The following is a 24,813-nucleotide window of genomic DNA, read 5'->3' as shown; positions in this document are numbered from 1 at the left end:
GTTCTGGTTTTGGCTGAAAGTCCATTTCTAACTTTCGGCATCGTTTAGTTTTCGGTCAAAAGTCCATTTCTAACTTTTGGTCTGGTTTCGGTTTCAGCCGAAAGTCCATTTCTAACTTTCGGCATCGTTCCGGTTTCGGTTGAAAGTCCATTTCTAACTTTCGGTCTGGTTCCGGTTTTGGCTTAAAGTCCATTTCTAACTTCCAGTCTGGTTTCGGTTTCGGTTGAAAGTCCATTTCTAACTTTTGCCATCGTTCCGGTTTCGGTTGAAAGTCCATTTCTAACTTTCGGTCTGGTTTCAGTTTCAGTCGAAAGTCCATTTCTAACTTTCGGCATCGTTCCGGTTTCGGTTGAAAGTCCATTTCTAACTTTCGGAATCGTTCCGGTTTCGGTTGAAAGTCCATTTCTCACTTTGGGTCTCGTTCCGGTTTTGGCTGAAAGTCCATTTCTAACATTCGGCATTGTTTAGTTTTCGGTCGAAAGTCCATTTCAAACTTTCGGTCTGGTTTCGGTTTCGGTCGAAAGTCCATTTCCAACTTTCGGCATCGTTCCGGTTTCGGTTGAAAGTCTATTTCTAACTTTGGGTCTGGTTTCGGTTTCAGTGGAAAGTCCATTTCTAACTTTCGGCATCGTTCTGGTTTCGGTTGAAAGTCCATTTCTAACTTTCGGTTTGGTTTCGGTTTTGTTCGAAAGTCCATTTCTAACTTTCGGTCGGGCTTCGGTTTCATTCGAAAGTCCATTTCTAACTTTCGGCATCGTTTAGTTTTCAGTCGAAAGTCCATTTCTAACTTTCGGTCTGGTTCCGGTTTTGGCCAAAAGTCCATTTCTAACCTTTGGCATCGTTCCGGTTTCAGCCGAAAGTCCATTTCTAACTTTGGGTCTGGTTTCGGTTTCAGTCGAAAGTCCATTTCTAACTTTCGGTCTGGTTCCGGTTTTGGCCAAAAGTCCATTTCTAACTTTCGGTTTGGTTTCGGTTCGGTCGAAAGTCCATTTCTAACTTTCAGTCTGGTTTCGTTTTCGGTCGAAAGTCCATTTCTAACTTTCGGCATTGTTTAGTTTTCGGTCGAAAGTCCATTTCTAACTTTTGGCATCGTTCCAGTTTCGGTCGAAAGTCCATTTCTAACTTTCGGTCTGGTTTAGTTTTCTATTGAAAGTCAATTTCTAACTTTCGGCCTGGTTTCGGTTTCGGTCTAAAGTCCATTTCTAACTTTCGGTCGGGGTTCGGTTTCGGTCGAAAGTCCATTTCTAACTTTCGGCATCGTTCCGGTTTCGGTTGAAAGTCCATTTCTAACTTTGGGTCTGGTTTCGGTTTCAGTGGAAAGTCCATTTCTAACTTTCGGCCTCGTTCTGGTTTCGGTTGAAAGTCCATTTCTAACTTTCGGTTTGGTTTCGGTTTTGTTCGAAAGTCCATTTCTAACTTTCGGTCGGGCTTCGGTTTCATTCGAAAGTCCATTTCTAACTTTCGGCATCGTTTAGTTTTCAGTCGAAAGTCCATTTCTAACTTTCGGTCTGGTTCCGGTTTTGGCCGAAAGTCCATTTCTAACCTTTGGCATCGTTCCGGTTTCAGCCGAAAGTCCATTTCTAACTTTGGGTCTGGTTTCGGTTTCAGTCGAAAGTCCATTTATAACTTTCGGCATCGTTCCGGTTTCGGTTGAAAGTCCATTTCTAACTTTGGGTCTGGTTCTGGTTTTGGCTGAAAGTCCATTTCTAACTTTCGGCATCGTTTAGTTTTCGGTCAAAAGTCCATTTCTAACTTTTGGTCTGGTTTCGGTTTCAGCCGAAAGTCCATTTCTAACTTTCGGCATCGTTCCGGTTTCGGTTGAAAGACCATTTCTAAGTTTCGGTCTGGTTCCGGTTTTGGCTTAAAGTCCATTTCTAACTTTCAGTCTGGTTTCGGTTTCGGTTGAAAGTCCATTTCTAACTTTTGCCATCGTTCCAGTTTCGGTTGAAAGTCCATTTCTAACTTTCGGTCTGGTTTCGGTTTCAGTCGAAAGTCCATTTCTAACTTTCGGCATCGTTCCGGTTTCGGTTGAAAGTCCATTTCTAACTTTCGGAATCGTTCCGGTTTCGGTTGAAAGTCCATTTCTCACTTTGGGTCTCGTTCCGGTTTTGGCTGAAAGTCCATTTCTAACATTCGGCATTGTTTAGTTTTCGGTCGAAAGTCCATTTCAAACTTTCGGTCTGGTTTCGGTTTCGGTCGAAAGTCCATTTCCAACTTTCGGCATCGTTCCGGTTTCGGTCGAAAGTCCATTTCTAACTTTCGGCATCGTTCCGGTTTCGGTTGAAAGTCTATTTCTAACTTTGGGTCTGGTTTCGGTTTCAGTGGAAAGTCCATTTCTAACTTTCGGCATCGTTCTGGTTTCGGTTGAAAGTCCATTTCTAACTTTCGGTTTGGTTTCGGTTTTGTTCGAAAGTCCATTTCTAACTTTCGGTCGGGCTTCGGTTTCATTCGAAAGTCCATTTCTAACTTTCGGCATCGTTTAGTTTTCAGTCGAAAGTCCATTTCTAACTTTCGGTCTGGTTCCGGTTTTGGCCGAAAGTCCATTTCTAACCTCTGGCATCGTTCCGGTTTCAGCCGAAAGTCCATTTCTAACTTTGGGTCTGGTTTCGGTTTCAGTCGAAAGTCCATTTCTAACTTTCGGTCTGGTTCCGGTTTTGGCCAAAAGTACATTTCTAACTTTCGTTTTGGTTTCGGTTCGGTCGAAAGTCCATTTCTAACTTTCAGTCTGGTTTCGTTTTCGGTCGAAAGTCCATTTCTAACTTTCGGCATTGTTTAGTTTTCGGTCGAAAGTCCATTTCTAACTTTTGGCATCGTTCCAGTTTCGGTCGAAAGTCCATTTCTAACTTTCGGTCTGGTTTAGTTTTCTATTGAAAGTCCATTTCTAACTTTCGGCCTGGTTTCGGTTTCGGTCTAAAGTCCATTTCTAACTTTCGGTCGGGGTTCGGTTTCGGTCGAAAGTCCATTTCTAACTTTCGGCATCGTTCCGGTTTCGGTTGAAAGTCCATTTCTAACTTTCGGTCTGGTTCCGGTTTCAGCCGAAAGTCCATTTCTAACTTTCGGCATCGTTCCGGTTTCGGTTGAAAGTCCATTTCTAACTTTGGGTCTGGTTCTGGTTTTGGCTGAAAGTCCATTTCTAACTTTCGGCATCGTTTAGTTTTCGGTCAAAAGTCCATTTCTAACTTTTGGTCTGGTTTCGGTTTCAGCCGAAAGTCCATTTCTAACTTTCGGCATCGTTCCGGTTTCGGTTGAAAGTCCATTTCTAACTTTCGGTCTGGTTCCGGTTTTGGCTTAAAGTCCATTTCTAACTTCCAGTCTGGTTTCGGTTTCGGTTGAAAGTCCATTTCTAACTTTGGGTCTGGTTTCGGTTTCAGTGGAAAGTCCATTTCTAACTTTCGGCATCGTTCTGGTTTCGGTTGAAAGTCCATTTCTAACTTTCGGTTTGGTTTCGGTTTTGTTCGAAAGTCCATTTCTAACTTTCGGTCGGGCTTCGGTTTCATTCGAAAGTCCATTTCTAACTTTCGGCATCGTTTAGTTTTCAGTCGAAAGTCCATTTCTAACTTTCGGTCTGGTTCCGGTTTTGGCCGAAAGTCCATTTCTAACCTCTGGCATCGTTCCGGTTTCAGCCGAAAGTCCATTTCTAACTTTGGGTCTGGTTTCGGTTTCAGTCGAAAGTCCATTTCTAACTTTCGGTCTGGTTCCGGTTTTGGCCAAAAGTCCATTTCTAACTTTCGTTTTGGTTTCGGTTCGGTCGAAAGTCCATTTCTAACTTTCAGTCTGGTTTCGTTTTCGGTCGAAAGTCCATTTCTAACTTTCGGCATTGTTTAGTTTTCGGTCGAAAGTCCATTTCTAACTTTTGGCATCGTTCCAGTTTCGGTCGAAAGTCCATTTCTAACTTTCGGTCTGGTTTAGTTTTCTATTGAAAGTCCATTTCTAACTTTCGGCCTGGTTTCGGTTTCGGTCTAAAGTCCATTTCTAACTTTCGGTCGGGGTTCGGTTTCGGTCGAAAGTCCATTTATAACTTTCGGCATCGTTCCGGTTTCGGTTGAAAGTCCATTTCTAACTTTCGGTCTGGTTTTGGTTTCGGTCAAAAGTCCATTTCTAACTTTCGGCATCGTTCCGGTTTCGGTTGAAAGTCCATTTCTAACCTTGGGGCTGGTTCCGGTTTCAGCCGAAAGTCCATTTCTAACTTTCGGCATCGTTCCGGTTTCGGTTGAAAGTCCATTTCTAACTTTGGGTCTGGTTCTGGTTTTGGCTGAAAGTCCATTTCTAACTTTCGGCATCGTTTAGTTTTCGGTCAAAAGTCCATTTCTAACTTTTGGTCTGGTTTCGGTTTCAGCCGAAAGTCCATTTCTAACTTTCGGCATCGTTCCGGTTTCGGTTGAAAGTCCATTTCTAACTTTCGGTCTGGTTCCGGTTTTGGCTTAAAGTCCATTTCTAACTTCCAGTCTGGTTTCGGTTTCGGTTGAAAGTCCATTTCTAACTTTTGCCATCGTTCCGGTTTCGGTTGAAAGTCCATTTCTAACTTTCGGTCTGGTTTCAGTTTCAGTCGAAAGTCCATTTCTAACTTTCGGCATCGTTCCGGTTTCGGTTGAAAGTCCATTTCTAACTTTCGGAATCGTTCCGGTTTCGGTTGAAAGTCCATTTCTCACTTTGGGTCTCGTTCCGGTTTTGGCTGAAAGTCCATTTCTAACATTCGGCATTGTTTAGTTTTCGGTCGAAAGTCCATTTCAAACTTTCGGTCTGGTTTCGGTTTCGGTCGAAAGTCCATTTCCAACTTTCGGCATCGTTCCGGTTTCGGTTGAAAGTCTATTTCTAACTTTGGGTCTGGTTTCGGTTTCAGTGGAAAGTCCATTTCTAACTTTCGGCATCGTTCTGGTTTCGGTTGAAAGTCCATTTCTAACTTTCGGTTTGGTTTCGGTTTTGTTCGAAAGTCCATTTCTAACTTTCGGTCGGGCTTCGGTTTCATTCGAAAGTCCATTTCTAACTTTCGGCATCGTTTAGTTTTCAGTCGAAAGTCCATTTCTAACTTTCGGTCTGGTTCCGGTTTTGGCCGAAAGTCCATTTCTAACCTTTGGCATCGTTCCGGTTTCAGCCGAAAGTCCATTTCTAACTTTGGGTCTGGTTTCGGTTTCAGTCGAAAGTCCATTTCTAACTTTCGGTCTGGTTCCGGTTTTGGCCAAAAGTCCATTTCTAACTTTCGGTTTGGTTTCGGTTCGGTCGAAAGTCCATTTCTAACTTTCAGTCTGGTTTCGTTTTCGGTCGAAAGTCCATTTCTAACTTTCGGCATTGTTTAGTTTTCGGTCGAAAGTCCATTTCTAACTTTTGGCATCGTTCCAGTTTCGGTCGAAAGTCCATTTCTAACTTTCGGTCTGGTTTAGTTTTCTATTGAAAGTCAATTTCTAACTTTCGGCCTGGTTTCGGTTTCGGTCTAAAGTCCATTTCTAACTTTCGGTCGGGGTTCGGTTTCGGTCGAAAGTCCATTTCTAACTTTCGGCATCGTTCCGGTTTCGGTTGAAAGTCCATTTCTAACTTTGGGTCTGGTTTCGGTTTCAGTGGAAAGTCCATTTCTAACTTTCGGCCTCGTTCTGGTTTCGGTTGAAAGTCCATTTCTAACTTTCGGTTTGGTTTCGGTTTTGTTCGAAAGTCCATTTCTAACTTTCGGTCGGGCTTCGGTTTCATTCGAAAGTCCATTTCTAACTTTCGGCATCGTTTAGTTTTCAGTCGAAAGTCCATTTCTAACTTTCGGTCTGGTTCCGGTTTTGGCCGAAAGTCCATTTCTAACCTTTGGCATCGTTCCGGTTTCAGCCGAAAGTCCATTTCTAACTTTGGGTCTGGTTTCGGTTTCAGTCGAAAGTCCATTTATAACTTTCGGCATCGTTCCGGTTTCGGTTGAAAGTCCATTTCTAACTTTGGGTCTGGTTCTGGTTTTGGCTGAAAGTCCATTTCTAACTTTCGGCATCGTTTAGTTTTCGGTCAAAAGTCCATTTCTAACTTTTGGTCTGGTTTCGGTTTCAGCCGAAAGTCCATTTCTAACTTTCGGCATCGTTCCGGTTTCGGTTGAAAGACCATTTCTAAGTTTCGGTCTGGTTCCGGTTTTGGCTTAAAGTCCATTTCTAACTTTCAGTCTGGTTTCGGTTTCGGTTGAAAGTCCATTTCTAACTTTTGCCATCGTTCCAGTTTCGGTTGAAAGTCCATTTCTAACTTTCGGTCTGGTTTCGGTTTCAGTCGAAAGTCCATTTCTAACTTTCGGCATCGTTCCGGTTTCGGTTGAAAGTCCATTTCTAACTTTCGGAATCGTTCCGGTTTCGGTTGAAAGTCCATTTCTCACTTTGGGTCTCGTTCCGGTTTTGGCTGAAAGTCCATTTCTAACATTCGGCATTGTTTAGTTTTCGGTCGAAAGTCCATTTCAAACTTTCGGTCTGGTTTCGGTTTCGGTCGAAAGTCCATTTCCAACTTTCGGCATCGTTCCGGTTTCGGTCGAAAGTCCATTTCTAACTTTCGGCATCGTTCCGGTTTCGGTTGAAAGTCTATTTCTAACTTTGGGTCTGGTTTCGGTTTCAGTGGAAAGTCCATTTCTAACTTTCGGCATCGTTCTGGTTTCGGTTGAAAGTCCATTTCTAACTTTCGGTTTGGTTTCGGTTTTGTTCGAAAGTCCATTTCTAACTTTCGGTCGGGCTTCGGTTTCATTCGAAAGTCCATTTCTAACTTTCGGCATCGTTTAGTTTTCAGTCGAAAGTCCATTTCTAACTTTCGGTCTGGTTCCGGTTTTGGCCGAAAGTCCATTTCTAACCTTTGGCATCGTTCCGGTTTCAGCCGAAAGTCCATTTCTAACTTTCGGTCTGGTTCCGGTTTTGGCCAAAAGTCCATTTCTAACTTTCGGTTTGGTTTCGGTTCGGTCGAAAGTCCATTTCTAACTTTCAGTCTGGTTTCGTTTTCGGTCGAAAGTCCATTTCTAACTTTCGGCATTGTTTAGTTTTCGGTCGAAAGTCCATTTCTAACTTTTGGCATCGTTCCAGTTTCGGTCGAAAGTCCATTTCTAACTTTCGGTCTGGTTTAGTTTTCTATTGAAAGTCCATTTCTAACTTTCGGCCTGGTTTCGGTTTCGGTCTAAAGTCCATTTCTAACTTTCGGTCGGGGTTCGGTTTCGGTCGAAAGTCCATTTCTAACTTTCGGCATCGTTCCGGTTTCGGTTGAAAGTCCATTTCTAACTTTGGGTCTGGTTTCGGTTTCAGTGGAAAGTCCATTTCTAACTTTCGGCCTCGTTCTGGTTTCGGTTGAAAGTCCATTTCTAACTTTCGGTTTGGTTTCGGTTTTGTTCGAAAGTCCATTTCTAACTTTCGGTCGGGCTTCGGTTTCATTCGAAAGTCCATTTCTAAGTTTCGGCATCGTTTAGTTTTCAGTCGAAAGTCCATTTCTAACTTTCGGTCTGGTTCCGGTTTTGGCCGAAAGTCCATTTCTAACCTCTGGCATCGTTCCGGTTTCAGCCGAAAGTCCATTTCTAACTTTGGGTCTGGTTTCGGTTTCAGTCGAAAGTCCATTTCTAACTTTCGGTCTGGTTCCGGTTTTGGCCAAAAGTCCATTTCTAACTTTCGGTTTGGTTTCGGTTCGGTCGAAAGTCCATTTCTAACTTTCAGTCTGGTTTCGTTTTCGGTCGAAAGTCCATTTCTAACTTTCGGCATTGTTTAGTTTTCGGTCGAAAGTCCATTTCTAACTTTTGGCATCGTTCCAGTTTCGGTCGAAAGTCCATTTCTAACTTTCGGTCTGGTTTAGTTTTCTATTGAAAGTCCATTTCTAACTTTCGGCCTGGTTTCGGTTTCGGTCTAAAGTCCATTTCTAACTTTCGGTCGGGGTTCGGTTTCGGTCGAAAGTCCATTTCTAACTTTCGGCATCGTTCCGGTTTCGGTTGAAAGTCCATTTCTAACTTTCGGTCTGGTTTTGGTTTCGGTCAAAAGTCCATTTCTAACTTTCGGCATCGTTCCGGTTTCGGTTGAAAGTCCATTTCTAACTTTGGGTCTGGTTCCGGTTTCAGCCGAAAGTCCATTTCTAACTTTCGGCATCGTTCCGGTTTCGGTTGAAAATCCATTTCTAACTTTGGGTCTGGTTCTGGTTTTGGCTGAAAGTCCATTTCTAACTTTCGGCATCGTTTAGTTTTCGGTCAAAAGTCCATTTCTAACTTTTTGTCTGGTTTCGGTTTCAGCCGAAAGTCCATTTCTAACTTTCGGCATCGTTCCGGTTTCGGTTGAAAGTCCATTTCTAACTTTCGGTCTGGTTCCGGTTTTGGCTGAAAGTCCATTTCTAACTTTCGGTCTGGTTTCGGTTTCGGTTGAAAGTCCATTTCTAACTTTTGCCATCGTTCCGGTTTCGGTTGAAAGTCCATTTCTAACTTTCGGGCTGGTTTCGGTTTCAGTCGAAAGTCCATTTCTAACTTTCGGCATCGTTCCGGTTTCGGTTGAAAGTCCATTTCTAACTTTCGGAATCGTTCCGGTTTCGGTTGAAAGTCCATTTCTCACTGTGGGTCCCATTCCGGTTTTGGCTGAAAGTCCATTTCTAACATTCGGCATTGTTTAGTTTTCGGTCGAAAGTCCATTTCAAACTTTCGGTCTGGTTTCGGTTTCGGTCGAAAGTCCATTTTCAACTTTCGGCATCGTTCCGGTTTCGGTCGAAAGTCCATTTCTAACTTTCGGCATCATTCCGGTTTCGGTTGAAAGTCCATTTCTAACTTTGGGTCTGGTTTCGGTTTCAGTGGAAAGTCCATTTCTAACTTTCGGCATCGTTCTGGTTTCGGTTGAAAGTCCATTTCTAACTTTCGGTTTGGTTTCGGTTTTGTTCGAAAGTCCATTTCTAACTTTCGGTCGGGCTTCGGTTTCATTCGAAAGTCCATTTCTAACTTTCGGCATCGTTTAGTTTTCAGTCGAAAGTCCATTTCTAACTTTCGGTCTGGTTCCGGTTTTGGCCGAAAGTCCATTTCTAACCTCTGGCATCGTTCCGGTTTCAGCCGAAAGTCCATTTCTAACTTTGGGTCTGGTTTCGGTTTCAGTCGAAAGTCCATTTCTAACTTTCGGTCTGGTTCCGGTTTTGGCCAAAAGTCCATTTCTAACTTTCGGTTTGGTTTCGGTTCGGTCGAAAGTCCATTTCTAACTTTCAGTCTGGTTTCGTTTTTGGTCGAAAGTCCATTTCTAACTTTCGGCATTGTTTAGTTTTCGGTCGAAAGTCCATTTCTAACTTTTGGCATCGTTCCAGTTTCGGTCGAAAGTCCATTTCTAACTTTCGGTCTGGTTTAGTTTTCTATTGAAAGTCCATTTCTAACTTTCGGCCTGGTTTCGGTTTCGGTCTAAAGTCCATTTCTAACTTTCGGTCGGGGTTCGGTTTCGGTCGAAAGTCCATTTCTAACTTTCGGCATCGTTCCGGTTTCGGTTGAAAGTCCATTTCTAACTTTCGGTCTGGTTTTGGTTTCGGTCAAAAGTCCATTTCTAACTTTCGGCATCGTTCCGGTTTCGGTTGAAAGTCCATTTCTAACTTTGGGTCTGGTTCCGGTTTCAGCCGAAAGTCCATTTCTAACTTTCGGCATCGTTCCGGTTTCGGTTGAAAGTCAATTTCTAACTTTGGGTCTGGTTCTGGTTTTGGCTGAAAGTCCATTTCTAACTTTCGGTCGGGGTTCGGTTTCGGTCGAAAGTCCATTTCTAACTTTCGGCATCGTTCCGGTTTCGGTTGAAAGTCCATTTCTAACTTTCGGTCTGGTTTTGGTTTCGGTCAAAAGTCCATTTCTAACTTTCGGCATCGTTCCGGTTTCGGTCGAAAGTCCATTTCTAACTTTCGGTCTGGTTTCGGTTTCATTCGAAAGTCCATTTCTAACTTTCGGCATCGTTCTGGTTTCGGTCGAAAGTCCATTTCTAACTTTCGGTCTGCTTTCGGTTTTGGTCGAAAGTCCATTTCTAACTTTCGGCATCGTTTAGTTTTTGGTCGAAAGTCCATTTCTAACTTTGGGTCTGGTTTCGGTTTCGGCCGAAAGTCCATTTCTAACTTTCGGTCTGGTTCCGGTTTTGACCGAAAGTCCATTTCTAACTTTGGGTCTGGTTCCGGTTGAAAGTCCATTTCTAACTTTCGGCATCTTTTATTTTTCGGTCGAATGTCCATTTCTAACTTTTGGTCTGGTTTCGGTTTCAGCCGAAAGTCCATTTCTAACTTTCGGCATCGTTCCGGTTTCGGTTGAAAGTCCATTTCTAACTTTCGGTCTGGTTTCAGTTTCAGTCGAAAGTCCATTTCTAACTTTCGGCATCGTTCCGGTTTCGGTTGAAAGTCCATTTCTAACTTTCGGAATCGTTCCGGTTTCGGTTGAAAGTCCATTTCTCACTTTGGGTCTCGTTCCGGTTTTGGCTGAAAGTCCATTTCTAACATTCGGCATTGTTTAGTTTTCGGTCGAAAGTCCATTTCAAACTTTCGGTCTGGTTTCGGTTTCGGTCGAAAGTCCATTTCCAACTTTCGGCATCGTTCCGGTTTCGGTCGAAAGTCCATTTCTAACTTTCGGCATCGTTCCGGTTTCGGTTGAAAGTCTATTTCTAACTTTGGGTCTGGTTTCGGTTTCAGTGGAAAGTCCATTTCTAACTTTCGGCATCGTTCTGGTTTCGGTTGAAAGTCCATTTCTAACTTTCGGTTTGGTTTCGGTTTTGTTCGAAAGTCCATTTCTAACTTTCGGTCGGGCTTCGGTTTCATTCGAAAGTCCATTTCTAACTTTCGGCATCGTTTAGTTTTCAGTCGAAAGTCCATTTCTAACTTTCGGTCTGGTTCCGGTTTTGGCCGAAAGTCCATTTCTAACCTTTGGCATCGTTCCGGTTTCAGCCGAAAGTCCATTTCTAACTTTGGGTCTGGTTTCGGTTTCAGTCGAAAGTCCATTTCTAACTTTCGGTCTGGTTCCGGTTTTGGCCAAAAGTCCATTTCTAACTTTCGGTTTGGTTTCGGTTCGGTCGAAAGTCCATTTCTAACTTTCAGTCTGGTTTCGTTTTCGGTCGAAAGTCCATTTCTAACTTTCGGCATTGTTTAGTTTTCGGTCGAAAGTCCATTTCTAACTTTTGGCATCGTTCCAGTTTCGGTCGAAAGTCCATTTCTAACTTTCGGTCTGGTTTAGTTTTCTATTGAAAGTCAATTTCTAACTTTCGGCCTGGTTTCGGTTTCGGTCTAAAGTCCATTTCTAACTTTCGGTCGGGGTTCGGTTTCGGTCGAAAGTCCATTTCTAACTTTCGGCATCGTTCCGGTTTCGGTTGAAAGTCCATTTCTAACTTTGGGTCTGGTTTCGGTTTCAGTGGAAAGTCCATTTCTAACTTTCGGCCTCGTTCTGGTTTCGGTTGAAAGTCCATTTCTAACTTTCGGTTTGGTTTCGGTTTTGTTCGAAAGTCCATTTCTAACTTTCGGTCGGGCTTCGGTTTCATTCGAAAGTCCATTTCTAAGTTTCGGCATCGTTTAGTTTTCAGTCGAAAGTCCATTTCTAACTTTCGGTCTGGTTCCGGTTTTGGCCGAAAGTCCATTTCTAACCTCTGGCATCGTTCCGGTTTCAGCCGAAAGTCCATTTCTAACTTTGGGTCTGGTTTCGGTTTCAGTCGAAAGTCCATTTCTAACTTTCGGTCTGGTTCCGGTTTTGGCCAAAAGTCCATTTCTAACTTTCGGTTTGGTTTCGGTTCGGTCGAAAGTCCATTTCTAACTTTCAGTCTGGTTTCGTTTTCGGTCGAAAGTCCATTTCTAACTTTCGGCATTGTTTAGTTTTCGGTCGAAAGTCCATTTCTAACTTTTGGCATCGTTCCAGTTTCGGTCGAAAGTCCATTTCTAACTTTCGGTCTGGTTTCGGTTTCGGTCGAAAGTCCATTTTCAACTTTCGGCATCGTTCCGGTTTCGGTCGAAAGTCCATTTCTAACTTTCGGCATCATTCCGGTTTCGGTTGAAAGTCCATTTCTAACTTTGGGTCTGGTTTCGGTTTCAGTGGAAAGTCCATTTCTAACTTTCGGCATCGTTCTGGTTTCGGTTGAAAGTCCATTTCTAACTTTCGGTTTGGTTTCGGTTTTGTTCGAAAGTCCATTTCTAACTTTCGGTCGGGCTTCGGTTTCATTCGAAAGTCCATTTCTAACTTTCGGCATCGTTTAGTTTTCAGTCGAAAGTCCATTTCTAACTTTCGGTCTGGTTCCGGTTTTGGCCGAAAGTCCATTTCTAACCTCTGGCATCGTTCCGGTTTCAGCCGAAAGTCCATTTCTAACTTTGGGTCTGGTTTCGGTTTCAGTCGAAAGTCCATTTCTAACTTTCGGTCTGGTTCCGGTTTTGGCCAAAAGTCCATTTCTAACTTTCGGTTTGGTTTCGGTTCGGTCGAAAGTCCATTTCTAACTTTCAGTCTGGTTTCGTTTTCGGTCGAAAGTCCATTTCTAACTTTCGGCATTGTTTAGTTTTCGGTCGAAAGTCCATTTCTAACTTTTGGCATCGTTCCAGTTTCGGTCGAAAGTCCATTTCTAACTTTCGGTCTGGTTTAGTTTTCTATTGAAAGTCCATTTCTAACTTTCGGCCTGGTTTCGGTTTCGGTCTAAAGTCCATTTCTAACTTTCGGTCGGGGTTCGGTTTCGGTCGAAAGTCCATTTCTAACTTTCGGCATCGTTCCGGTTTCGGTTGAAAGTCCATTTCTAACTTTCGGTCTGGTTTTGGTTTCGGTCAAAAGTCCATTTCTAACTTTCGGCATCGTTCCGGTTTCGGTTGAAAGTCCATTTCTAACTTTGGGTCTGGTTCCGGTTTCAGCCGAAAGTCCATTTCTAACTTTCGGCATCGTTCCGGTTTCGGTTGAAAATCCATTTCTAACTTTGGGTCTGGTTCTGGTTTTGGCTGAAAGTCCATTTCTAACTTTCGGCATCGTTTAGTTTTCGGTCAAAAGTCCATTTCTAACTTTTGGTCTGGTTTCGGTTTCAGCCGAAAGTCCATTTCTAACTTTCGGCATCGTTCCGGTTTCGGTTGAAAGTCCATTTCTAACTTTCGGTCTGGTTCCGGTTTTGGCTGAAAGTCCATTTCTAACTTTCGGTCTGGTTTCGGTTTCGGTTGAAAGTCCATTTCTAACTTTTGCCATCGTTCCGGTTTCGGTTGAAAGTCCATTTCTAACTTTCGGGCTGGTTTCGGTTTCAGTCGAAAGTCCATTTCTAACTTTCGGCATCGTTCCGGTTTCGGTTGAAAGTCCATTTCTAACTTTCGGAATCGTTCCGGTTTCGGTTGAAAGTCCATTTCTCACTGTGGGTCCCATTCCGGTTTTGGCTGAAAGTCCATTTCTAACATTCGGCATTGTTTAGTTTTCGGTCGAAAGTCCATTTCAAACTTTCGGTCTGGTTTCGGTTTCGGTCGAAAGTCCATTTTCAACTTTCGGCATCGTTCCGGTTTCGGTCGAAAGTCCATTTCTAACTTTCGGCATCATTCCGGTTTCGGTTGAAAGTCCATTTCTAACTTTGGGTCTGGTTTCGGTTTCAGTGGAAAGTCCATTTCTAACTTTCGGCATCGTTCTGGTTTCGGTTGAAAGTCCATTTCTAACTTTCGGTTTGGTTTCGGTTTTGTTCGAAAGTCCATTTCTAACTTTCGGTCGGGCTTCGGTTTCATTCGAAAGTCCATTTCTAACTTTCGGCATCGTTTAGTTTTCAGTCGAAAGTCCATTTCTAACTTTCGGTCTGGTTCCGGTTTTGGCCGAAAGTCCATTTCTAACCTCTGGCATCGTTCCGGTTTCAGCCGAAAGTCCATTTCTAACTTTCGGTCGGGCTTCGGTTTCATTCGAAAGTCCATTTCTAACTTTCGGCATCGTTTAGTTTTCAGTCGAAAGTCCATTTCTAACTTTCGGTCTGGTTCCGGTTTTGGCCGAAAGTCCATTTCTAACCTCTGGCATCGTTCCGGTTTCAGCCGAAAGTCCATTTCTAACTTTGGGTCTGGTTTCGGTTTCAGTCGAAAGTCCATTTCTAACTTTCGGTCTGGTTCCGGTTTTGGCCAAAAGTCCATTTCTAACTTTCGGTTTGGTTTCGGTTCGGTCGAAAGTCCATTTCTAACTTTCAGTCTGGTTTCGTTTTCGGTCGAAAGTCCATTTCTAACTTTCGGCATTGTTTAGTTTTCGGTCGAAAGTCCATTTCTAACTTTTGGCATCGTTCCAGTTTCGGTCGAAAGTCCATTTCTAACTTTCGGTCTGGTTTAGTTTTCTATTGAAAGTCCATTTCTAACTTTCGGCCTGGTTTCGGTTTCGGTCTAAAGTCCATTTCTAACTTTCGGTCGGGGTTCGGTTTCGGTCGAAAGTCCATTTCTAACTTTCGGCATCGTTCCGGTTTCGGTTGAAAGTCCATTTCTAACTTTCGGTCTGGTTTTGGTTTCGGTCAAAAGTCCATTTCTAACTTTCGGCATCGTTCCGGTTTCGGTTGAAAGTCCATTTCTAACTTTGGGTCTGGTTCCGGTTTCAGCCGAAAGTCCATTTCTAACTTTCGGCATCGTTCCGGTTTCGGTTGAAAGTCCATTTCTAACTTTGGGTCTGGTTCTGGTTTTGGCTGAAAGTCCATTTCTAACTTTCGGTCGGGGTTCGGTTTCGGTCGAAAGTCCATTTCTAACTTTCGGCATCGTTCCGGTTTCGGTTGAAAGTCCATTTCTAACTTTCGGTCTGGTTTTGGTTTCGGTCAAAAGTCCATTTCTAACTTTCGGCATCGTTCCGGTTTCGGTCGAAAGTCCATTTCTAACTTTCGGTCTGGTTTCGGTTTCATTCGAAAGTCCATTTCTAACTTTCGGCATCGTTCTGGTTTCGGTCGAAAGTCCATTTCTAACTTTCGGTCTGCTTTCGGTTTTGGTCGAAAGTCCATTTCTAACTTTCGGCATCGTTTAGATTTTGGTCGAAAGTCCATTTCTAACTTTGGGTCTGGTTTCGGTTTCGGCCGAAAGTCCATTTCTAACTTTCGGTCTGGTTCCGGTTTTGACCGAAAGTCCATTTCTAACTTTGGGTCTGGTTCCGGTTGAAAGTCCATTTCTAACTTTCGGCATCTTTTATTTTTCGGTCGAAAGTCCATTTCTAACTTTTGGTCTGGTTTCGGTTTCAGCCGAAAGTCCATTTCTAACTTTCGGCATCGTTCCGGTTTCGGTTGAAAGTCCATTTCTAACTTTCGGTCTGGTTTCAGTTTCAGTCGAAAGTCCATTTCTAACTTTCGGCATCGTTCCGGTTTCGGTTGAAAGTCCATTTCTAACTTTCGGAATCGTTCCGGTTTCGGTTGAAAGTCCATTTCTCACTTTGGGTCTCGTTCCGGTTTTGGCTGAAAGTCCATTTCTAACATTCGGCATTGTTTAGTTTTCGGTCGAAAGTCCATTTCAAACTTTCGGTCTGGTTTCGGTTTCGGTCGAAAGTCCATTTCCAACTTTCGGCATCGTTCCGGTTTCGGTCGAAAGTCCATTTCTAACTTTCGGCATCGTTCCGGTTTCGGTTGAAAGTCTATTTCTAACTTTGGGTCTGGTTTCGGTTTCAGTGGAAAGTCCATTTCTAACTTTCGGCATCGTTCTGGTTTCGGTTGAAAGTCCATTTCTAACTTTCGGTTTGGTTTCGGTTTTGTTCGAAAGTCCATTTCTAACTTTCGGTCGGGCTTCGGTTTCATTCGAAAGTCCATTTCTAACTTTCGGCATCGTTTAGTTTTCAGTCGAAAGTCCATTTCTAACTTTCGGTCTGGTTCCGGTTTTGGCCGAAAGTCCATTTCTAACCTTTGGCATCGTTCCGGTTTCAGCCGAAAGTCCATTTCTAACTTTGGGTCTGGTTTCGGTTTCAGTCGAAAGTCCATTTCTAACTTTCGGTCTGGTTCCGGTTTTGGCCAAAAGTCCATTTCTAACTTTCGGTTTGGTTTCGGTTCGGTCGAAAGTCCATTTCTAACTTTCAGTCTGGTTTCGTTTTCGGTCGAAAGTCCATTTCTAACTTTCGGCATTGTTTAGTTTTCGGTCGAAAGTCCATTTCTAACTTTTGGCATCGTTCCAGTTTCGGTCGAAAGTCCATTTCTAACTTTCGGTCTGGTTTAGTTTTCTATTGAAAGTCAATTTCTAACTTTCGGCCTGGTTTCGGTTTCGGTCTAAAGTCCATTTCTAACTTTCGGTCGGGGTTCGGTTTCGGTCGAAAGTCCATTTCTAACTTTCGGCATCGTTCCGGTTTCGGTTGAAAGTCCATTTCTAACTTTGGGTCTGGTTTCGGTTTCAGTGGAAAGTCCATTTCTAACTTTCGGCCTCGTTCTGGTTTCGGTTGAAAGTCCATTTCTAACTTTCGGTTTGGTTTCGGTTTTGTTCGAAAGTCCATTTCTAACTTTCGGTCGGGCTTCGGTTTCATTCGAAAGTCCATTTCTAACTTTCGGCATCGTTTAGTTTTCAGTCGAAAGTCCATTTCTAACTTTTGGTCTGGTTCCGGTTTTGGCCGAAAGTCCATTTCTAACCTTTGGCATCGTTCCGGTTTCAGCCGAAAGTCCATTTCTAACTTTGGGTCTGGTTTCGGTTTCAGTCGAAAGTCCATTTATAACTTTCGGCATCGTTCCGGTTTCGGTTGAAAGTCCATTTCTAACTTTGGGTCTGGTTCTGGTTTTGGCTGAAAGTCCATTTCTAACTTTCGGCATCGTTTAGTTTTCGGTCAAAAGTCCATTTCTAACTTTTGGTCTGGTTTCGGTTTCAGCCGAAAGTCCATTTCTAACTTTCGGCATCGTTCCGGTTTCGGTTGAAAGACCATTTCTAACTTTCGGTCTGGTTCCGGTTTTGGCTTAAAGTCCATTTCTAACTTTCAGTCTGGTTTCGGTTTCGGTTGAAAGTCCATTTCTAACTTTTGCCATCGTTCCGGTTTCGGTTGAAAGTCCATTTCTAACTTTCGGTCTGGTTTCGGTTTCAGTCGAAAGTCCATTTCTAACTTTCGGCATCATTCCGGTTTCGGTTGAAAGTCCATTTCTAACTTTCGGAATCGTTCCGGTTTCGGTTGAAAGTCCATTTCTCACTTTGGGTCTCGTTCCGGTTTTGGCTGAAAGTCCATTTCTAACATTCGGCATTGTTTAGTTTTCGGTCGAAAGTCCATTTCAAACTTTCGGTCTGGTTTCGGTTTCGGTCGAAAGTCCATTTCCAACTTTCGGCATCGTTCCGGTTTCGGTCGAAAGTCCATTTCTAACTTTCGGCATCGTTCCGGTTTCGGTTGAAAGTCTATTTCTAACTTTGGGTCTGGTTTCGGTTTCAGTGGAAAGTCCATTTCTAACTTTCGGCATCGTTCTGGTTTCGGTTGAAAGTCCATTTCTAACTTTCGGTTTGGTTTCGGTTTTGTTCGAAAGTCCATTTCTAACTTTCGGTCGGGCTTCGGTTTCATTCGAAAGTCCATTTCTAACTTTCGGCATCGTTTAGTTTTCAGTCGAAAGTCCATTTCTAACTTTCGGTCTGGTTCCGGTTTTGGCCGAAAGTCCATTTCTAACCTTTGGCATCGTTCCGGTTTCAGCCGAAAGTCCATTTCTAACTTTGGGTCTGGTTTCGGTTTCAGTCGAAAGTCCATTTCTAACTTTCGGTCTGGTTCCGGTTTTGGCCAAAAGTCCATTTCTAACTTTCGGTTTGGTTTCGGTTCGGTCGAAAGTCAATTTCTAACTTTCAGTCTGGTTTCGTTTTCGGTCGAAAGTCCATTTCTAACTTTCGGCATTGTTTAGTTTTCGGTCGAAAGTCCATTTCTAACTTTTGGCATCGTTCCAGTTTCGGTCGAAATTCCATTTCTAACTTTCGGTCTGGTTTAGTTTTCTATTGAAAGTCCATTTCTAACTTTCGGCCTGGTTTCGGTTTCGGTCTAAAGTCCATTTCTAACTTTCGGTCGGGGTTCGGTTTCGGTCGAAAGTCCATTTCTAACTTTCGGCATCGTTCCGGTTTCGGTTGAAAGTCCATTTCTAACTTTGGGTCTGGTTTCGGTTTCAGTGGAAAGTCCATTTCTAACTTTCGGCCTCGTTCTGGTTTCGGTTGAAAGTCCATTTCTAACTTTCGGTTTGGTTTCGGTTTTGTTCGAAAGTCCATTTCTAACTTTCGGTCGGGCTTCGGTTTCATTCGAAAGTCCATTTCTAACTTTCGGCATCGTTTAGTTTTCAGTCGAAAGTCCATTTCTAACTTTCGGTCTGGTTCCGGTTTTGGCCGAAAGTCCATTTCTAACCTCTGGCATCGTTCCGGTTTCAGCCGAAAGTCCATTTCTAACTTTGGGTCTGGTTTCGGTTTCAGTCGAAAGTCCATTTCTAACTTTCGGTCTGGTTCCGGTTTTGGCCAAAAGTCCATTTCTAACTTTCGGTTTGGTTTCGGTTCGGTCGAAAGTCCATTTCTAACTTTCAGTCTGGTTTCGTTTTCGGTCGAAAGTCCATTTCTAACTTTCGGCATTGTTTAGTTTTCGGTCGAAAGTCCATTTCTAACTTTTGGCATCGTTCCAGTTTCGGTCGAAAGTCCATTTCTAACTTTCGGTCTGGTTTAGTTTTCTATTGAAAGTCCATTTCTAACTTTCGGCCTGGTTTCGGTTTCGGTCTAAAGTCCATTTCTAACTTTCGGTCGGGGTTCGGTTTCGGTCGAAAGTCCATTTCTAACTTTCGGCATCGTTCCGGTTTCGGTTGAAAGTCCATTTCTAACTTTCGGTCTGGTTTTGGTTTCGGTCAAAAGTCCATTTCTAACTTTCGGCATCGTTCCGGTTTCGGTTGAAAGTCCATTTCTAACTTTGGGTCTGGTTCCGGTTTCAGCCGAAAGTCCATTTCTAACTTTCGGCATCGTTCCGGTTTCGGTTGAAAATCCATTTCTAACTTTGGGTCTGGTTCTGGTTTTGGCTGAAAGTCCATTTCTAACTTTCGGCATCGTTTAGTTTTCGGTCAAAAGTCCATTTCTAACTTTTGGTCTGGTTTCGGTTTCAGCCGAAAGTCCATTTCTAACTTTCGGCATCGTTCCGGTTTCGGTTGAAAGTCCATTTCTAACTTTCGGTCTGGTTCCGGTTTTGGCTGAAAGTCCATTTCTAACTTTCGGTCTGGTTTCGGTTTCGGTTGAAAGTCCATTTCTAACTTTTGCCATCGTTCCGGTTTCGGTTGAAAGTCCATTTCTAACTTTCGGGCTGGTTTCGGTTTCAGTCGAAAGTCCATTTCTAACTTTCGGCATCGTTCCGGTTTCGGTTGAAAGTCCATTTCTAACTTTCGGAATCGTTCCGGTTTCGGTTGAAAGTCCATTTCTCACTGTGGGTCCCATTCCGGTTTTGGCTGAAAGTCCATTTCTAACATTCGGCATTGTTTAGTTTTCGGTCGAAAGTCCATTTCAAACTTTCGGTCTGGTTTCGGTTTCGGTCGAAAGTCCATTTTCAACTTTCGGCATCGTTCCGGTTTCGGTCGAAAGTCCATTTCTAACTTTCGGCATCATTCCGGTTTCGGTTGAAAGTCCATTTCTAACTTTGGGTCTGGTTTCGGTTTCAGTGGAAAGTCCATTTCTAACTTTCGGCATCGTTCTGGTTTCGGTTGAAAGTCCATTTCTAACTTTCGGTTTGGTTTCGGTTTTGTTCGAAAGTCCATTTCTAACTTTCGGTCGGGCTTCGGTTTCATTCGAAAGTCCATTTCTAACTTTCGGCATCGTTTAGTTTTCAGTCGAAAGTCCATTTCTAACTTTCGGTCTGGTTCCGGTTTTGGCCGAAAGTCCATTTCTAACCTCTGGCATCGTTCCGGTTTCAGCCGAAAGTCCATTTCTAACTTTGGGTCTGGTTTCGGTTTCAGTCGAAAGTCCATTTCTAACTTTCGGTCTGGTTCCGGTTTTGGCCAAAAGTCCATTTCTAACTTTCGGTTTGGTTTCGGTTCGGTCGAAAGTCCATTTCTAACTTTCAGTCTGGTTTCGTTTTCGGTCGAAAGTCCATTTCTAACTTTCGGCATTGTTTAGTTTTCGGTCGAAAGTCCATTTCTAACTTTTGGCATCGTTCCAGTTTCGGTCGAAAGTCCATTTCTAACTTTCGGTCTGGTTTAGTTTTCTATTGAAAGTCCATTTCTAACTTTCGGCCTGGTTTCGGTTTCGGTCTAAAGTCCATTTCTAACTTTCGGTCGGGGTTCGGTTTCGGTCGAAAGTCCATTTCTAACTTTCGGCATCGTTCCGGTTTCGGTTGAAAGTCCATTTCTAACTTTCGGTCTGGTTTTGGTTTCGGTCAAAAGTCCATTTCTAACTTTCGGCATCGTTCCGGTTTCGGTTGAAAGTCCATTTCTAACTTTGGGTCTGGTTCCGGTTTCAGCCGAAAGTCCATTTCTAACTTTCGGCATCGTTCCGGTTTCGGTTGAAAGTCCATTTCTAACTTTGGGTCTGGTTCTGGTTTTGGCTGAAAGTCCATTTCTAACTTTCGGTCGGGGTTCGGTTTCGGTCGAAAGTCCATTTCTAACTTTCGGCATCGTTCCGGTTTCGGTTGAAAGTCCATTTCTAACTTTCGGTCTGGTTTTGGTTTCGGTCAAAAGTCCATTTCTAACTTTCGGCATCGTTCCGGTTTCGGTCGAAAGTCCATTTCTAACTTTCGGTCTGGTTTCGGTTTCAATCGAAAGTCCATTTCTAACTTTCGGCATCGTTCTGGTTTCGGTCGAAAGTCCATTTCTAACTTTCGGTCTGCTTTCGGTTTTGGTCGAAAGTCCATTTCTAACTTTCGGCATCGTTTAGTTTTTGGTCGAAAGTCCATTTCTAACTTTGGGTCTGGTTTCGGTTTCGGCCGAAAGTCCATTTCTAACTTTCGGTCTGGTTCCGGTTTTGACCGAAAGTCCATTTCTAACTTTGGGTCTGGTTCCGGTTGAAAGTCCATTTCTAACTTTCGGCATCTTTTATTTTTCGGTCGAAAGTCCATTTCTAACTTTTGGTCTGGTTTCGGTTTCAGCCGAAAGTCCATTTCTAACTTTCGGCATCGTTCCGGTTTCGGTTGAAAGTCCATTTCTAACTTTCGGCATCATTTAGTTTTCGGTCGAAAGTCCATTTCTAACTTTGGGTCCGGTTCCGGTTTTGGCTGAAAGTCCATTTCTAACTTTGGGTCTGGTTCCGGTTGAAAGTCCATTTCTAACTTTCGGCATCTTTTATTTTTCGGTCGAAAGTCCATTTCTAACTTTTGGTCTGGTTTCAATTTCAGCCGAAAGTCCATTTCCAACTTTCGGCATCGTTCCGGTTTCGGTTGAAAGTCCATTTCTAACTTTCGGCATCGTTTAGTTTTCGGTCGAAAGTCCATTTCTAACTTTGGGTCCGGTTCCGGTTTTGGCTGAAAGTCCATTTCTAACTTTCGGTCTGGTTTCGGTTTCAGCCGAAAGTCCATTTCTAACTTTCGGTATCGTTCCGGTTTCGGTCGAAAGTCCATTTCTAACTTTCGGCATCGTTTATTTTTCGGTCGAAAGTCCATTTCTAACTTTGGGTCTGGTTCCGGTTTTGACCGAATGTCCATTTCTAACTTTGGGTCTGGCTCCGGTTTTTGGCTGAAACCGTGAATTCAGTTTCGTTGGGCCCTCTCCAGTCGACGCAGCTGGAGGTGGTGGTGGAGGTGGTGGTGGAGGTGGTGGTGGTGGTGAAGGTGGTGGTGGTGAAGGTGGTGGTGGTGAAGGTTTGCAGGTTCAGACGACCGCCGTTGTGGGTGGCCGTGAGCGGGAATCCAACTCCGGTGGTGGCCGTGAGCGTAGAGGCGGCGACTTGCCGCCCATCTCTGACCCTGCCGCTCCTCAGCCACCAACACCGATAACCCCTGCCGGATTAATCGGGGGCCTGCAGCGGATGTTATAAAGGGGCCCCAGATTTGTTTTAAACACGCTTAAATATTAAATCATTAAATCACTGCACGTGTAGCAGTAGCTACTACTGCACGTGTAGTAGTAGCTACTACTGCACGTGTAGTAGTAGCTACTACTCCACGTGCAGTAGTAGTAGTAGCTACTGCTACACGTGCAGTAGTAGCTACTACTACACGTGTGTGTGTTCATAGTGTGTGTGTGTTCATAGTGTGTGTGTGTTCACAGTGTATGTGTGTTCATATTGTGTGTGTTCAGTGTGTGTTCATAGTGTGTGTTCACAGTGTGTGTGTGTTCATAGTGTGTGTGTGTGTTCACAGTGTATGTGTGTTCATAGTGTGTGTGTGTTCATAGTGTGTGTGTGTTCATAGTGTGTTCATAGTGTGTGTGTGTTCACAGTGTGTTCATAGTGTGTGTGTGTTCACAGTGTGTTCATAGTGTGTGTTCACAGTGTGTGTGTTCACAGCGTGTGTGTTCACAGTGTGTGTGTGTGTTCATAGTGTGTGTGTGTTCATAGTGTGTGTGTGTTCACAGTGTATGTGTGTTCATAGTGTGTGTGTGTTCATAGTGTGTTCATAGTGTGTGTGTGTTCAGTGTGTTCATAGTGTGTGTGTGTTCACAGTGTGTTCATAGTGTGTGTGTTCACAGTGTGTGTTCATAGTGTGTGTGTTCATAGTGTGTGTGTGTGTTCACAGTGTGTGTGTTCATAGTGTGTGTGTTCATAGTGTGTGTGTGTGTTCATAGTGTGTGTGTTCATAGTGTGTGTGTGTTCATAGTGTGTGTGTTCATAGTGTGTGTGTGTTCATAGTGTGTGTGTGTTCACAGTGTGTGTGTGTGTTCACAGTGTGTGTGTGTGTTCACAGTGTGTGTGTGTTCACAGTGTGTGTTCAGAGTGTGTGTGTTCACAGTGTGTGTGTTCACAGTGTGTGTGTGTGTTCATAGTGTGTGTGTGTTCATAGTGTGTGTGTGTGTTCATAGTGTGTGTGTGTTCATAGTGTGTGTGTTCATAGTGTGTGTGTTCACAGTGTGTGTGTGTTCACAGTGTGTGTTCATAGTGTGTGTGTTCATAGTGTGTGTGTGTGTTCACAGTGTGTGTGTGTGTTCATAGTGTGTGTGTTCATAGTGTGTGTGTTCATAGTGTGTGTGTGTTCATAGTGTGTGTGTGTGTGTTCATAGTGTGTGTGTGTGTTCATAGTGTGTGTGTTCATAGTGTGTGTGTGTTCATAGTGTGTGTGTGTTCACAGTGTGTGTGTGTGTTCACAGTGTGTGTGTGTGTTCACAGTGTGTGTGTGTTCACAGTGTGTGTTCAGAGTGTGTGTGTTCACAGTGTGTGTGTTCACAGTGTGTGTGTGTGTTCATAGTGTGTGTGTGTTCATAGTGTGTGTGTGTGTTCATAGTGTGTGTGTGTTCATAGTGTGTGTGTTCATAGTGTGTGTGTTCACAGTGTGTGTGTGTTCACAGTGTGTGTGTTCACAGTGTCTGTGTGTTCAGTGTGTGTGTGTGTTCATAGTGTGTGTTCACAGTGTGTGTGTGTTCACACACACAGTGTAGCTACAACTACACGTGTAGCGACTGCTACACGTGCAGCTACAGCTACACGTGCAGCTACAGCTACACGTGTAGCTACTACTACAGTCGCTACACGTGTAGCAGCAGCTATTTGTGCTACGAGTATCATCCGGCATTGCTGCTACCACAGGACACCATCCCCGCACCAGCAAGTTTACTCAGTTGAGGCCGAGTGGACCTAGAGGGGGACGAGGCCAGCCCCATCAAGGTCGATACTTAAGAGAATCTAAGAATTAGGGCTGTGTTTACCCTCTCTGGCGATAAAACACGTGACCTGTGGTGGTGGTTGGTGACCTGTGGTGGTGAGTGGTGGTGGTGGGTGGTGGTGAGTGGTGGTGAGTGGTTGTGGTGGTGGCTGGTGACCTGTGGTGGTGGTGAGTGGTGGTGGTTGTGGTGGTGGTTGTGGTGGGTGACCTGTGGTGGTGAGTGGTGGTTGTGGTGGTGGTGGATGTGGTGGTTGGTGACCTGTGGTGGTGGTGGTTGGTGACCTGTGGTGGTGGTTGTGGTGGTGGTGGTTGTGGTGGGTGACCTGTGGTGGTTGTGGTGGGTGACCTGTGGTGGTTGTGGTGGGTGACCTGTGGTGGTGGTGAGTGGTGGTAGTGGTGGTTGTGGTGCTGGTGGTTGTGGTTGGTGACCTGTGGTGGTGAGTGGTAGTGGTGGTCTGTGATGATGCATCGTCTGTGAAGCTGATTGGTCCACATCAGAGAGAACAACTTTCTAGATTTTCTTTCTCAACACTCAGCTGGTGATCCATCCACCCCCACCACCACTCACCACCACTTACCACCACTCACCAACCCCCACCACCACTCACCACCACCACCCCCACCACCACTCACCACCACCACCACTCAGCTGGTGCTCCACCCACCCCCACCACCACCACTCACCACCACTCACCACCACCACTCACCAACCCCCACCACCACTCACCACCACCACCACTCACCAACCCCCACCACCACTCACCAACCCCCACCACCACTCACCACCACCACCACCACTCACCAACCATCACTCACCACCACTCAGCTGGTGCTCCACCACCACCCCCACCACTCAGCTGGTGCTCCACCCCCACCACTCACCACTCAGCTGGTGCTCCACCACTCAGCTGGTGCTCCACCACCACCACTCAGCTGGTGCTCCACCACCACCACTCAGCTGGTGCTCCACCAACCCCCGTGCTCACGTCGCGCGCTGCAGACACAAAGGGGAGCGGCGGCCGCCGCCATTGCAAGGAGACCGTGGGGGAGAATGAGATGGGGGAAGGAAGCGTCGTGGCGGCCATGTTACATAGGGAGACGGCGAGATGGCCATGTTACATGGGGGGGGACGTCGTGGCGGCCATGTTACATAGGGAGACGGCGAGATGGCCATGTTACATAGGGGGGACGTCGCGGCGGCCATGTTGCATAGGGAGATTGCCATGTTGCATCGGGGGACTTTGTGGCGGCCATGTTACATAGGGGGACGTCGAGACGGCCATGTTTGCATGGGG

General features: G+C 44.5%; 1 protein-coding gene across 1 annotated transcript in view; it reads right to left on the bottom strand.

The window, feature by feature from the left end:
* LOC142906691 (uncharacterized) overlaps positions 1-24,813 on the bottom strand; it is an 81,457-nt gene extending 56,644 nt beyond the window's left edge. Inside the window, exon 1 of the mRNA XM_076055015.1 lies at positions 24,401-24,813. The gene's annotated coding sequence lies outside the window, so the exon portion shown is untranslated. The remainder of the gene's footprint in view (positions 1-24,400) is intronic.

Source organism: Petromyzon marinus, chromosome 69, assembly GCF_048934315.1.
Source record: "Petromyzon marinus isolate PM22_M1 ecotype Great Lakes invasive population chromosome 69, UKy_Petmar_22M1.pri1.0, whole genome shotgun sequence".
Taxonomy (NCBI): Eukaryota; Metazoa; Chordata; class Hyperoartia; order Petromyzontiformes; family Petromyzontidae; genus Petromyzon; species Petromyzon marinus.
The sequence above is the reverse complement of the archived record's forward strand: the minus strand, read 5'-3'. Positions and strand labels throughout refer to the sequence as shown.